Below are 14,012 nucleotides of genomic sequence, written 5' to 3' on the forward strand. Positions count from 1 at the left end.
CCTGGTGGCTCAGCTGGTAAAGAATCTGTCTGCAGTGTGGGAGACCCTAGTTCGATCCCTGGGTTGGGAAGATCCCGTGGAGAAGGGAAAGGCTACCCACTCCAGTATTCTGGCCTGGAGAATTCCCTGGACTGCATAGTCCATGGGGTCACAAAGAGTCATTCACTTCACAACACAACAAAAGAAAGCATGCACAGCAAGGAAGACCCAGTGCAGCGAAAAATAAAATAAAAAATATAGCTTCTCAGTCATCTTGGGCACATGTCAAGGGGTCAGTGTCACATGTGGCCAGTGGTCACCATATTGGACAGTACAGGTCCAGGAACTCCGGGTCAGGATGGAAATTCCACTGGACGGCTTTGCTACAAGGATATACTGTCTGTAAAGATCAATCTCAAGGCTTGTGTGTCTGCTCTGGGGGCTGAGCCGTGATTATGCCCCCTCAAGTTAGTGTCCGATCAAGTCAGTTACGGTTTTTCCAGCAGTTGTGTCTGGATGTGAGAGCAGGACCATAAAGAAAGCTGAGCGCTGAAGAATGGATGCTTTCGAATGGTGGTGTTGGAGAAGACTCTTGAGAGTCCCCTGGACTGCAAGGAGATTCAACCAGTCCATCCTAAAGGAAATCAGTCCTGAATGTTCACTGGAAGGACTGAGGCTGAAGCTGAAGTTCCAATCCTTTGGCCACCTGATGAGAAGATATGACTCACTGGAAAAGACCCAGATTCTGGGAAAGACTAAGGGCAGGAGGAGAAGGGGGCAAAAGAGGATGAGATGGTTGGGTGGATGGCATCATCAACTCAATAGACATGAGTCTGAGTAAGCTCCAGGAGTTGGTGATGGGCAGGGAGGCCTGGCGTGCTGCAGTCCATGGGGTCGCAAAGAGTCAGACATGACTGAGTAAATAAAGTTACTGTAAGTCTTTGTCAGCAGTGTGCAAACCCCAGTTTTCCAGCGGTGCCATTTAACCTGCTTCTTCACCTGTAAGCCACCAGCAGTCCCTGTAACCTACCAATACACCCTCCCCGGCATTCCCAGGCTTCCCAGAGGTTCCCCAGCCCCGTCTCCAACACCAGTCCCCGAGCTCTCACCCTACACTCGCTCTGTGCTCTGTTTGGTGAGACTGCTCAGTCCTCCCCTATTTGTGAGACCCACAGAAACTCTGCTCTTTAACCGTCTGCCTCAGGGTTTTACTTCCAGCGGAGTCCACTGACCTGTTTTCCTACCGTTAGCTAGAGTCACTTTCCCCAGATGGGGAATCCCGAGTCATGAAACGCTCTCACTGTGGAACATACGTCTTATTCTTCCTGGCAGCGTGGTGATGGACAGACAGGCCTTGTAGGTGACGTTACTGACGACTTCTGCGCGGCCCTGGGTCCCCTGTGCCAGCCTGCCTATGCCTGACATGCATTAGGCATGACATTCCATCTGTGCATTTCACTGCAGACTGACTTGAAACACCAGGCTTAACTCTTTGGAGACTTGTTTCAGCCTACCCAGAGCATGAGCACTGAGAACTACATTTTATGAGCAAAAACGTTCACTTTGCTCTCTTACAGTTTCCACAGGACAATACCACAGAAGGATAAAGATTGTTTTTTTAAATTTATTAAAACATTCCTTTTTATTTAGCTTCATGGAAATAAATTCCCCTTTATGGAAATAAATTCCCCTGGTCCTTTTTTTTTCTTTTTTTTTTCCTTTATTGGCCATGCCAAGCAGTATGCACTGGAGCATCCCTGGTGGCTCAGATGGTAAAGAACCTGGAGACCTGGGATCGATCCCTGTGTCAGGAGGATCCCCTGGAGAAGGGAACGGCAAGTCATTCCAGTATTCTTGCCTGGAAAACTCTATGATCCGAGGAGACTGGTGGGCTAGAGTACACGGGGTCGCAAAGAGTCAGACATAATTGAGCAACTAACACTTAAGTGGCCAGCAGGATCTTGGGTCCCCGAGGAGCATTGAACTTGGGTCCCCTAGAGTGGGAGTGCACAGTCTTAACCCCTGGACCACCAGGGAAGTCCCCAAATGGCATACTTTTATAACTGGATGTCATTCTATCCTGATATAATGGAGAGTACATGATGGAGATATATCTACTTTTTAACATCCCCCATGGAAGTCCTGCTTGTTTGAATCAAGAATATTTAGGTCTCAGAATGGCAAAACCCTTTCCTTCTGTACGTCTCTCTCTCACTCTTTGCCAACAAAGGGCCATCTAGTCAAAGCTATGGTTTTTCCAGTGGTCATGTATGGATGTGAGAGTTGGACCATAAAGAAAGCTGAGTGCTGAAGAATTGATGCTTCAGAACTGTGGTGTTGGAGAAGACTCCTGGGAGTCCCTTGGACTGCAAGGAGATCCAACCAGTCCATCATAAAGGAAATCAGTTCTGAATATTCATTGGAAGGACTGATGCTGAAGCTGAAGCTCCAATACTTTTGCCACCTGATGCGAAGAACTGACTCACTGGAAAAGACCCTGATGCTGGGAAAGATTGAGGGCAGGAGGAGAAGGGGACGACAGAGGGTGAGATGTTTGGATGGCATCACCGACTCAATGGACATGAGTTAGAGTAAGCTCCGGGACTTGGTGATGGACCGGGAGGCCTGGCATGCTGCAGCCCGTGGGGCCGCAGAGTCAGACACCGCTGAGCAACTGAACTGAACTGAACTGAAGTGCAGTGTATTCAGCTCTAAAACATCTGCTGATCATGTAGACTGATACTGTCAAGCTCACAATTTTTATAAATTCATGTGATAACAATCAGTGACCCAGCTGACCCTCATTGCTGACACACAATCAAATTCAATTTGACCTTGAGGTGATCCAAAGAGCTTTCCACCTCCATGCTACATGCCACTGAGCGTTTATGTCCATCCACTGTGAGACACCGCTGTAAAGGAGCTCATCAATCAGTGAGTCGCTGCAGTCATTTCTGGGCTGATTGCTGCCTTTGCCCTGCTACAGGGGACATACACCCTTAGCACAGACAGGACTCAGAAGACATCAGGGTCTTTACTTCTGACCCATCTGTAGGATACAAGTCTAGAGAAATGGGCTGCTTAGCTTATTTCTCAGCTAGACGCTCCAAACGCACCTGCAGGACCCAGCAGGAGGACACTGTCTCGCCCTAGGCAGCCCCATAGTGTTGGAATGGGCAGAGTTTTTAAAAGGAGAAAATGATTGACATTTGTGTTTGCAATGGGCTCCCTGGTGTCTCAGATGGTAAAGAATCCACCTGCAGTGCAGGTGGGTTGGGAAGATCTCCTGGAGAAGGGAATGGCAACCCAATACCCACTCCAGTATTTTTGCCTGGAGAAGTTGAGCCTATGGAGAGAAGATTTTAAAAGACACATGAGGTTTTATGTTAAAATTATATATTTTGAAAACAGATTTTATGTGACAAATTATTTATTAAGGCCAAATAAATCGGGGCATGGTCCTCGATGGTGGCTCAGCGGTAAAGAATCTGCACAGAATGGAGGACACACAGGAGACGTGAGTTCGATCCCTGGGTCGGGAAGATCCCCTGGAGAAGGGAATGGCAACCCACTCTGGTATGCTTGCCTGGAGAATCCCATGGGCAGAGGAGCCTGGCGGGCTGCAGTCCATGGGGTCGCAAAGAGTCAGACACGACTGAAGCCACAGAGTGCACACAAATTGGGGTGTGTGAGTTCACAGCCAGCAGACTTGGTAAGTAAAGACAGTGATTTTGCCATCAATGAGTGTTGACCTAGACCCCACCACCCCCGACCCTTTGTAGGTAACCACAGCTGAGACGTAACATGAGAGGTGAACATGCCACCATCACAAAGGCAGTCAGTGACTCATCTCTCCATGACCGAACACCCTCTACGACGTCTGCAGACCTGTTCACAGTTTATACTCAGTACGACTTTCCCTCCATTAGACACAGGGTGATTCCAAATCGGGATTCAACGAGATGCCTGTGCTGAGCTCAAATAATTCACAAGACCTTTCACTGAGTCCAAGCGCCCATCCTTACCTCACCAGTTCAAATGATTCATAAGGGCTTTCATTGTTTCTAAGTCACCATGCTCACGGCCAGGTTGTATATAATGGTTTTGTGGGTTTCATTTTGCCTAAATAGATATTAGGAAAAAAAAAACAAAACAAATACCAAAGGAAAAGATTTGCTGTGATAAATCACGCACCAGAGCCAAGCTGTGCAAGCGTGGCCTCTGGCATCAACCCTGCCTCTTCTACCGCCATCCTGGTGAGCAAAGACACCACATTCATGTTTCGGCCTAGTTAAAGGTGTGAGTCCACAAGCTCGAAGCCATCAATGACGTCAACCCACAGGAAAGGGTTGACGTCAACCCACTGCCAGCCTGCGAAAACTGAGCTCCACTGGGATGTCATTTTCTCTTTAATTGGAGGATAATTCCTTTACTGATGTCTTTTTTTTTTTTTTTTTCCTTTTGGTCGTTCATCTGTAGGTAGGTCCTAAGCAACTGACTGAGATGACGGCAGGTATTTGTTGGAACAGCACATGTTCCCAGACACCATGGGCCAGGAAAGCTGACAAGCAAAATTCATCATTACTCGTCCCTAACTCATGTTTCTCTTTGGAGATTCAGAGCAGTGACCAAACGTCTCTCGATACTCATCTCCACCAAGGTTTCAAGGACACAGCAAGTTCACCCACTCCAGACAGAACTCATGAGCAGTGTGAGCAGGATCGTAGTGACCGTAGCTGCCCACCGGGTAAGATTCCTCTCCTCCTTCCTGGGGCTGGGATCCTTCCAACATCCACCGATCCAACCACAGACCTGAGGTGTGCCCCTGAGGAACCCCCTTGCCAACCTCCTCCCACGACTCAGCTACAGATGGAGACCCACGAAATTTCCAGATCTGTTCAGTCTCTACTTAGTACGAGCTTTCCTCCACTAGACAGATCTGTGCAGTTCAGTTCAGTCACTCAGTCGTGTCCGACTCTTTGTGACCCCAAGGACCACAGCACGCCAGGCCTCTCTGTCCATCACCAACTCCTAGAGTTTGCTCAAACTCACTTCCATCGAGTCGGTGATGCCATCCAACCATCTCATCCTGTGTCGTCCCCTTCTCTTCCTGCCCTCAATCTTTCCCAGCATCAGGGTTTCTTTTCCCATGGGTTGGTTCTTTGAATCAGGTGGCCAAAGGATTGGAGCTTCAGCTTCAGTCCATGATTCCAGTTCAGGATTCAACAGAATGCCCCTGCTGAGCTCAAATAATTCACAAACCTTGTTCCCCACCAGCCTGATGAACCAACACGTCAATTCCTCAGGGAAACCTTCTCTGCACACCCAAAACAACACAGGGCTACCAACAGAACTTCCCATGTTTTTAATGAGGTATCTCTGTGAATATTTGTTTAGTGTCTGACTCCTGGATGGTTTGACAGTTCCCTGAGGGCATGGGTCTTGTTGAAGGGGAACTTCAGGTTCATTCAAATAGTAAGTGCCTGAAGATGTTTAATGAGAACCTTTGAATTTTTCTTCATTTTTATCTCATTAATTTTTTTCTTTCCTATTGAATTTTTCTTCATTTTTATCTCTTTAAATTTTTTTTTTTCCTATTGACAGCTGAAACCGAGAACAGCATCTCCCTGTTTTCTTGCTGATTTTTGATTCCTCCTCTGGCACCATCCATAAACCATTTTCAACATGGATTTGAAAGAACTGGGCATTGGCTGTGTTCTTCTCCATTTGAATGGGGGGAAAAAAAAGATCCTTTCATTCAAACAAAAGCAGACCTTCCATGAATCCATCTGTTTTGCAAACTGTTAACTGTTGTATCTCTCCCAGGAACTTTAAGTGAGAATCACAACGCCACCATCAGACTCTTTGTGTGGAAACTAAAGATGTCAACCCAATTCACAAAAGGCCATTTAATATATATATATATCCACAACAACCAGAATATGCAAACACTGTCATTTAAAGATTCTTCCAAGATTCAATGCTGGGCCACTGAAGCACAACTTGCACATTTTCGAGAGTTAAACAGAAAGAAGAAAAATAAAACAGACAGGCAAGCTCCTTGTCACCTTTCCAACAATTTCCCCACACATATCCCATCATACGGGGGCTTCTAAACTAGGCGGCCTCTTCATCAGATTCACCTTAGCAGTTCTGGCGAGAACTAGTCTTCAGAGTGAGAAAAATACAAGAAGTCAAAAAACACAAGAACACTTTCCACGGTGTCCTCGGAGCACGTGGCCAAATCTTCCCATCTGGCACATTCTACCCTGATGGTGTTTTTTTTTTTTTTTTTCTAAAACAAACACAGTAGCATTTCTGTGAGGCAACGAGCACAACTGCTTTTAATTGTCACAGCCACTCACTGCCATCGGACCTGGCAGGGTGAATCACTTCCACAGGGGAGAAATACGGCTGTCTGGTTCGAATTAATGGTGCACTCACTCTTGTGATATGTCGGCCAAGACACATGCATCCAGACATGCCACACTGGTAACAGCAAGCAGACGCTCAAATGTGATCACCACCTCTAATAATTATCAGCAGAACTGATGGTGAAGCCAAAGCTCCGATACTCTGAACACCTAATGCAAAGAGCCGAAAAGACGGTCTTCTCTGGTCTGTGGTGCTGGGAAAGACTGAAGACAGCAGGAGAAGGGGATGACAGAGGACGAGACGGCTGGATGGCATCACCGACTCGATGGACACGAGTTTGAGCCAACTCCGGGAGATGGTGATAGACAGGGAGGCCTGGCGTGCTGCAGTCCGTGGGGTCGCAAAGAGCCGGACACGACTTAGAGAGTCAACGACAATATCTAATAATTGCTTTGTCCTTGTACTATAGAAATTCTGTAGAGCAAAGAGTTCTTTACAAACATACCCAAGCACGTGCATAAGTGCACCACACAAATTCTTCAGATTTGACTTTGATACAATAAAACCTAAATATGACCAACACAATTATGTAATTTCGAGACATTTAAATATTCAGACATTAAAAAATAATATCTGTAGATTTAATCCTCATCAGCCAGTTTTAGGCAGAAAAATAACACTGACAATGTATTTGAAAGACAGCACAGCCATCTGAAAAAGGATGGTGGTGTGGTTTAATAAAACTTGCCACGTACACTGCCAACTCCTGCACCGGGAATACAGGAACCCCTCAAATACTTGTGGTGGGTCAAGCATTGTGGGGAAAACCATGACACCCAGTGGGCAAAGACTTTCCATGCTGCACGAATGGCTCTGTGTCCCGTCTTCACTAGTCCTTCCTCCACCCCATCCGTCATCCATCTATCAACTCATCTAGACATCTAAACATAGAAAGAAATTCATAATATGGAAACAGGCAATGCTTTCGTAAGCAATTTTGTGTTTTCACACGCATGCATAAAAATTATCCTTTTTATCTGAAAAAGCGTGGATGCTAATGTATAGTTTATGCACGGATATATGGTATCTGCATCAATGAAATTCCATAAATCTCTGTCTATAGTACATACATCCATTGCAAAGAATCCCTTAATCTTCATTCATGATCAGAATTCATTCTGTTCTGGCCTACATTTTTTTTTTTTCTTCTTTTGGGGAAAAAACCCTCAGAGGAAAGTGAAATGAATCACTCCACTTGGTGAACCCGTAAAAGCTGCAAACCTTATGTGTATATGGAACAGAGCAATCCATGATAAAAACGGGGCCTTTGGATGAGTAAATTTATTTTTACATTTGTTGTTGCTCTTTTCCCGGCCAGCTTCAGTCATTAACTATTTTTCCTCCTGGATGTCATTACGTATGCAAGCCTAAGAAGGTCTATCAGTAGCAGTCCTTTAGGAAAAGTTCCAGATTCCGACCTTATCACAAGACTGATCCAGGACTTGCACCGTGTTCCTGAAGCCCCTGAAATTGTGTGTGTGTGTGTGTGTGTGTGTGTGTGTGCATGTGTGTGTGTGTGTGGTGCTCAGTCGTGTCTGACTCTTTGTGACCCACCATGGGACTGCAGCCCACCATGGAATTTTCCAGGCAAGAATACTGGAGTGGGTTGCCATTTGCTTCTCCAGGGGACTCTTTCCCACCCAGGCATGGAACCCAGGTCTCCTGCATTGCAGGCAGATTCTTCACCATCTGAGCCACCAGGGAAGCACCTGAAATTACAGTGTCTTCATTTGAAATAAGGGATATTGATGGACCGGGGTTATTACTATATTGTTGACTATATTCCCTCCACAACACATTCTCTCCCTTATTTATTTTATAACTGCCATTTTGAGCCTCTCACTCCCCTTCACCTAGTTCCCCCATCCTGCCAACCTCTCGCTTCTGGCAACTATTAGATTGCTTTCTGTATCTGTGAGTCTATTCTTGTTTTGTTGCGCTTGTCCACTTGTTCTATCTTTTACATTCCACATGCAACTGAAAAAAAATTACACTAGTAATTTTTCCCTCCTTTATCTCGCTAAGTGTAACACCTTCCGAGTCCACCCATGTTGTTTCAAATGTGAACATTCCATTCTTTTTTATGGCCAAGCAATACTCCATTGAATATATCTACCACGTCTTCCGTATCCATTCATCTGTTGATGGACACGTAGGCGGCCTCCATGTCCAGACTACTGTTAACTAGCACTGCTAAGGACACTGGGGTGCATGTAATTTCTGAAATTAGCACTTTCACTTTCTGTAGATAAAAATGCATGAGTGAAAATTGAGATCACACAGTAAGTACTTCTTTTAATGTTTCTGAGGAACTTCCAAACTGCGTTCCACAGCGGCTGTGCCAATTAACATTTCTACCAGCAAAAAAAAAAAAAAAAAAATTTCTACCAGCAATGCTGGAGGGTTCTCTTTTCTCCATATCCTCACCAACACTTTTTGATGGCCATTCTGAGTGGTGTGAGGGGATACCTCACTGGGATTTTGACTTGCGTTTTCCCGATAATTAGTAATGTCCAGCCCCTTTACAGGTGCCTATGGACCATGGGCATGTGGTAATCATACCTTCGGCCCATTTTTTCACCGGACTATTTTATTTATTTAATATTGAGTTGTATGAGTTTCCTCCTCTCCCTCCCTTCTCTCTACACACACACACAGATCTTAACCCTTTCAAGCGTAACACTTGCTAATATCTTCTCCCATTCAGTAGGTTGCCTTTTTGTTTTGCTGATGGTTTCCTTAACTGTGCAAAAGTGTTTCTTAATTTTTTAAAAAAAATATGGAATGCTTCACAAATTTGCATATCATCTTGCCCAGGGGCCATGCTAATCTTCTCTGTATCACACTGGTGTTGTATACGTGCTGCCAAAGCAAGCACTGAAAAAGCGTTTTAGCCTGACCTAGTCTCTTTTGTTTATTTTTGCTTTTGTTTCCCTTCCCTGAAGAGACAGATCCAGAAAAGTACTGCTGAGATTGATGTCAAAGAGCACACTGCCCATGTTTCCTATGAGGAGTTTCATGGCTTCAGATTTCACATTTAAGTCTTCACGTCACTTTGAGTTAATTTTTGTGTATGATATGAGATAGTGGTCTTTGTGGTTGTTTAATCGCTCAGTCGTCTCTGACTCTTTGCGACCCCATGGACTGTAGCCCTCCAGGCTCCTCTGTCCATGGGATTCTCCAGGGCAAGAATACCGGAGTGGGTTGCCATGCTCTTCTCCAGGGGGTCTTCCTGACCCAGTGACTGAGCCCATGTCTGCTTTATTGGCAGGGGATTCCTTACCACTTAGCTACCTGACTGTGCTTGCCTGCCTGCTAAGTCACTTGAGTTGTGTCTGACTCCTTGCGGCCCCATGGGCTGTAGCCCACCAGACTCCTCTGTCCATGAGATTCTCCAGGCAAGAATACTGGAGTGGGTTGCCATTCCCTTCTCCAGGGGATCTTCCCAACCCAGGGATCAAACCCATGTCTCCTGCACTGAAGACAGATTCTTTACTGTCTGAGCCACCAGGGGTGTTGATTCACTGGGATATGACTCAGCCATCAAAAGGAAGAAACTAATGGCATCTACAGCTCCACGGATGGACCGAGAGATTGTCACACCATGTGTGATTCTTCACCATCTGAGTCAACAGGGAAGCCCAAGCCTATCCCTTCTCCAGGGGATCCTCCTGAGCCAGGAATCGAACCAGTGTCTCCTGCATTGCAGGCGGATTCTTTACCAGCTAAGCTGCCCTGGAAGCCCTTTGGAAGCCCCTAGTGAAGTCCAACAACAAGTGAACAGATAAAACATACAGTCTTATACCCATACAACAGAATACTACACAGTAATAAACAGGAATTTACAATAGTAATAAATAGCAACAAACAGCAATTAATAGTAATAAACAATAACAAACATTGATCAATAGTAATAAAGAAACAATAGTAAATAGTAACAAGTAGTAACAAACAGTAAGAAACAGTAAGAAACATTAACCAATAGCAACAAATGGTAGCAAACAGTAACACAGAGTAATAAATAGTAATAAATAGTAACAAACATTGATCAACAGTAATAAAGAAATAGTAGTAATAGTAACAAACAGTAATAAATAGTAGTAAATAGCAATAAACAGTAATAAACATTAACCAATAGCAATAAATAGTAACAAACAGTAACACAGAGTAATAAACAGTAGAAAGAGTAATGAAGAGTAATAAACAGTAATAAAAAAGGAATGAACTGTTCATACACACAGTGAAATGGATGCCTCTCAAAAAAAAAAATCATGCTGAAGGGGAGAAACTAGACAAAAGATTACACACTGCATGATCTTACGTAAAACCCAAGGAAATACAAACTACTATATAGTGAGGGATCAAAATACAAAGTACCATATATCCGTAGTCTGTGGAGGGAGGAGCAGGAGAGACGAGTTAGTGTACAAGGGCCTTAAACAAATCTTTGAAAGTCACAGGGATGTTCATTGCTTTGACTGAGGTGAAAGTTCGAAGGGCATATCATGGGTCAAAACGGTTCATGTTACATACTCTTAACATGCGCAGCTTAGGGCTTCCCTGGTGGCTCAGCCGGTAAAGAATCTGCCCCCAACGCGGGAGACCTGGGTTCGATCCCTGGGTTGGGAAGATCCCCTGGAGAAGGGAAAGGCTACCCACTCCAGTAATCTGGCCTGGAGAATCCCACGGCCTGTACAGCCCATGGGGTCGCAAAGAGTCGGACAGGGCTGAGCGACTTTCACTTCCACGTGCAGTTTATTTTCTGCCAATTATATCTTAAGTTCTTACAGATAAAAGGGTCCAGTGCCACTTGAAAAGGAAAAAAAGGATCCGCTAATGAAGACAGAACATTATTCACCATAGCTTCTGCTGAAATAATGACACTGTTAAAGGGCTGTGGCAATTCACTGCTTGAGGCAGCCACTTTCACACCACACCTTCCATCTGAACAGCACCCACCATAAATTATTCTCATCGGTAGCTCAGAAGCATGCATACTCTCTTCCCAGCCTCCCTCACTGGACAGATGAGGGCCTCAGGTCATCACAGGGGTTAAACGGCTGGTCCTGGAACAGACCCAAAGTCAACAGTAGTTGAAGTTGTAGGAAGTGACAGAAAGCCTGCATTTCTTTAGCAATTTTACTGGGCTCTCCAGGTCATGTGACGTATGTATAGAAATTCTAGACTCACAAGACAGAAAAAAGAACCAGAGGTCAACTTGTCAGTTGCCTTGCCTCTAAGCCCCAGGCAGACACAGGATTTCCCAGCTACTCGGGGTCTTCAGTGACACTCTCCAACCACAAGCAAAAGGCAGTAACTTGCCATCCACGTTCAAGGTCAGAGCTCCCAGCAAAATCTGGGTGCCATTTGCTCACAGTTACAACAGAGTTCAACAAAGGTAAAATGACCTTGAGGAAGGAAAAAAAAAAAAAAACACTCTCTGGCAGTCAAGTGGTGATTTTGTTTTCTGTGATTATATTCCTTTGTACGGAAAAGAATTTTCAATGCCAGTGTGATCCAGTCCAGAATCTTACATTAGCGGTAAGGAGCTAGCTTTTTAAAGACACGATCTTGAAGCAATCCTATCGTGTACTAGTTTTGCAATCTGGGACAATACAAGAGGTCTCTTCATGAAGGTGACATCCAGTCAAAACTCCAAGCTCAATTCGAATTCCAGAACCACTTGGATTAGTAACTTTCAAAATTCTTGACACAGATAACCCTTAAAAGAAAGTCACATTTGGTTAGTCATTTTAAAAAGATGAAAAGGAAAGCAACAGTAGTTCTGAGGTCAAGTTCCCAGTTAGCTAGAAGAAACAACGAGGGATGCAACGAAAGGTTAAAAATGTCATGGGACATGTGATCCTTGAAGCCAGCCAGCGCTTGAGGAAGGTTTCAGATTTTATCTTCTTCTGTGTGCAGAATGGCACTGCTCAAGTTACGAGACAAAGAACCACAATTCGATTACAATCGTCTTGCTTTGGCAACTACCTCTGGCCTTATAAAACATGACCTTTTTCCTAACGGTTTGGTGTCTTTAACAACAGAGAACCCGGCACAGATGAGGACAGGAAGACACCTCCGAATCAGGACGCGGTTCGAGGGCGTAAATCCACCACCCAAAGGACGATGAGAACGGTGACCTTCACGTGCAGCCCACTGACCTTCAGAAACCCACAGCTGACTGTTCACAGGACCCGTCAGCAAACACAAACTAATACCATTTACTGAGCCACCAGGGAGGCCCGTTCAAAGCCCAGACGTTATCCCTTAAGAGGAATACATACATTTATATTTCACTGTGATGGGCAACCTGGAACCAAACCAGGAGAGATAAAGGAATGTACTTAGTACTGAGTGAGTGAATGGTAGGCGCTGAGCCGTGTCCGACTCTTTGTGACCCCATGGACTGCAGCCCACCAGGCTCCTCTGTCCATGGGATTCTCCAGGCAAGAATATGGAGTGGGTTGCCACTTCCTTCTCCAGTACTTACTACGCAGTCACATTAAGTAAATTTCATTTGTCTTTAACTCTTGTGAAAATCTGTGAACACTGTGCCGATTACAGCGTCAGTTCCTTGATTGTATTTTGTGCCCTCTCTGGGTACCGGTCACTGCTGACCCTCCCCCTTCTGCCCTGCTTCATCTGTCTGTGGTCCTGTCTGTGATGCCCAGAGCTTTGCTCCTTTCTCCATCTTCCTGCCTTTATGAACATCTCCCTTTATGGAACCGAGAAGCCACTGGAACTCTGACATCTGGCTGTCCCCAAACCGCCCCTTCCAAATAGCCCCCGTCTTTGCTTCAGTCTGCTGGGAAAAGATGGAAGGCAGGAGGAGACGGGGACGACAGAGGATGAGACGGTTGGATGGCATCCCCGACGCGACGGACATGAGTTTGAGCAAGCTCCAGGAGTGGGTGATGGACAGGGAAACCTGGCGTGCTGCAGTCCATGGGGTCGCAGAGAGTCAGACGCGACTGGGTGACTGGGCTGAACTGAACTGTCATCATCCAGGATGTCTTCATCTCAGGCATCTTTGATCAAACATCCCTCTCTCTGGCCATGGGTGGTTCTATTCCTGTAGCCCTTGTCCTGCAAACGTCTTCCATCTCCAGCCCTCTAGTCTCTTTATCCTCTCCCCTACATTGTCCAGTCGCCTTCCGTTTCTGCAGGTTCCCGGCCCATGCCTTCAGTTCCTGTGGCTCGTCATTTTACACACATCCTCCTGTGAGTGGTCCAACGCTAAGCTGATCTATGGCCCCCGATATGGGCTTATGCCCTGCATTTGCTCCTTAGCTGTCACAGATCTCTCTTGGGGATGTGTACTACCTCCATTCGACAGATGAGAAATCTGAGAAAGGGATGTGACTAGAATTACATCAGAGACTGGAACTGGGTACCCTGGCCAGCGCGCTCACCCGCACACTGAGGGCTCCCATTACTGTCTAGTGAAGAAACATCAGCCCATCTACGCTGGTAAATGGGTGAACGGGGATTCAGGGGTCTGGCTAGCCATGGTTCCCAAGCAGTGGCCGTGGCCAGTGTAGCTCATGAAACCAACAAGCAGGGCAGAAGATACAAAATACGGAGCATCCAGCTTG

The 14,012-nt window shown here is 45.6% G+C and overlaps 1 non-coding gene across 1 annotated transcript; it reads right to left on the bottom strand.

Annotated features, from left to right (window-relative positions):
* Window positions 1-9,187: 9,187 nt before the first annotated feature.
* On the bottom strand, window positions 9,188-9,292 carry LOC138072060 (U6 spliceosomal RNA). Its single transcript, XR_011144214.1, has one exon. It is a non-coding gene; the product is annotated as a U6 spliceosomal RNA (small nuclear RNA).
* Between the last annotated feature and the right edge of the window lie 4,720 nt (window positions 9,293-14,012).

This window comes from Capricornis sumatraensis, chromosome X, assembly GCF_032405125.1.
Source record: "Capricornis sumatraensis isolate serow.1 chromosome X, serow.2, whole genome shotgun sequence".
NCBI classification, from domain to species: domain Eukaryota; kingdom Metazoa; phylum Chordata; class Mammalia; order Artiodactyla; family Bovidae; genus Capricornis; species Capricornis sumatraensis.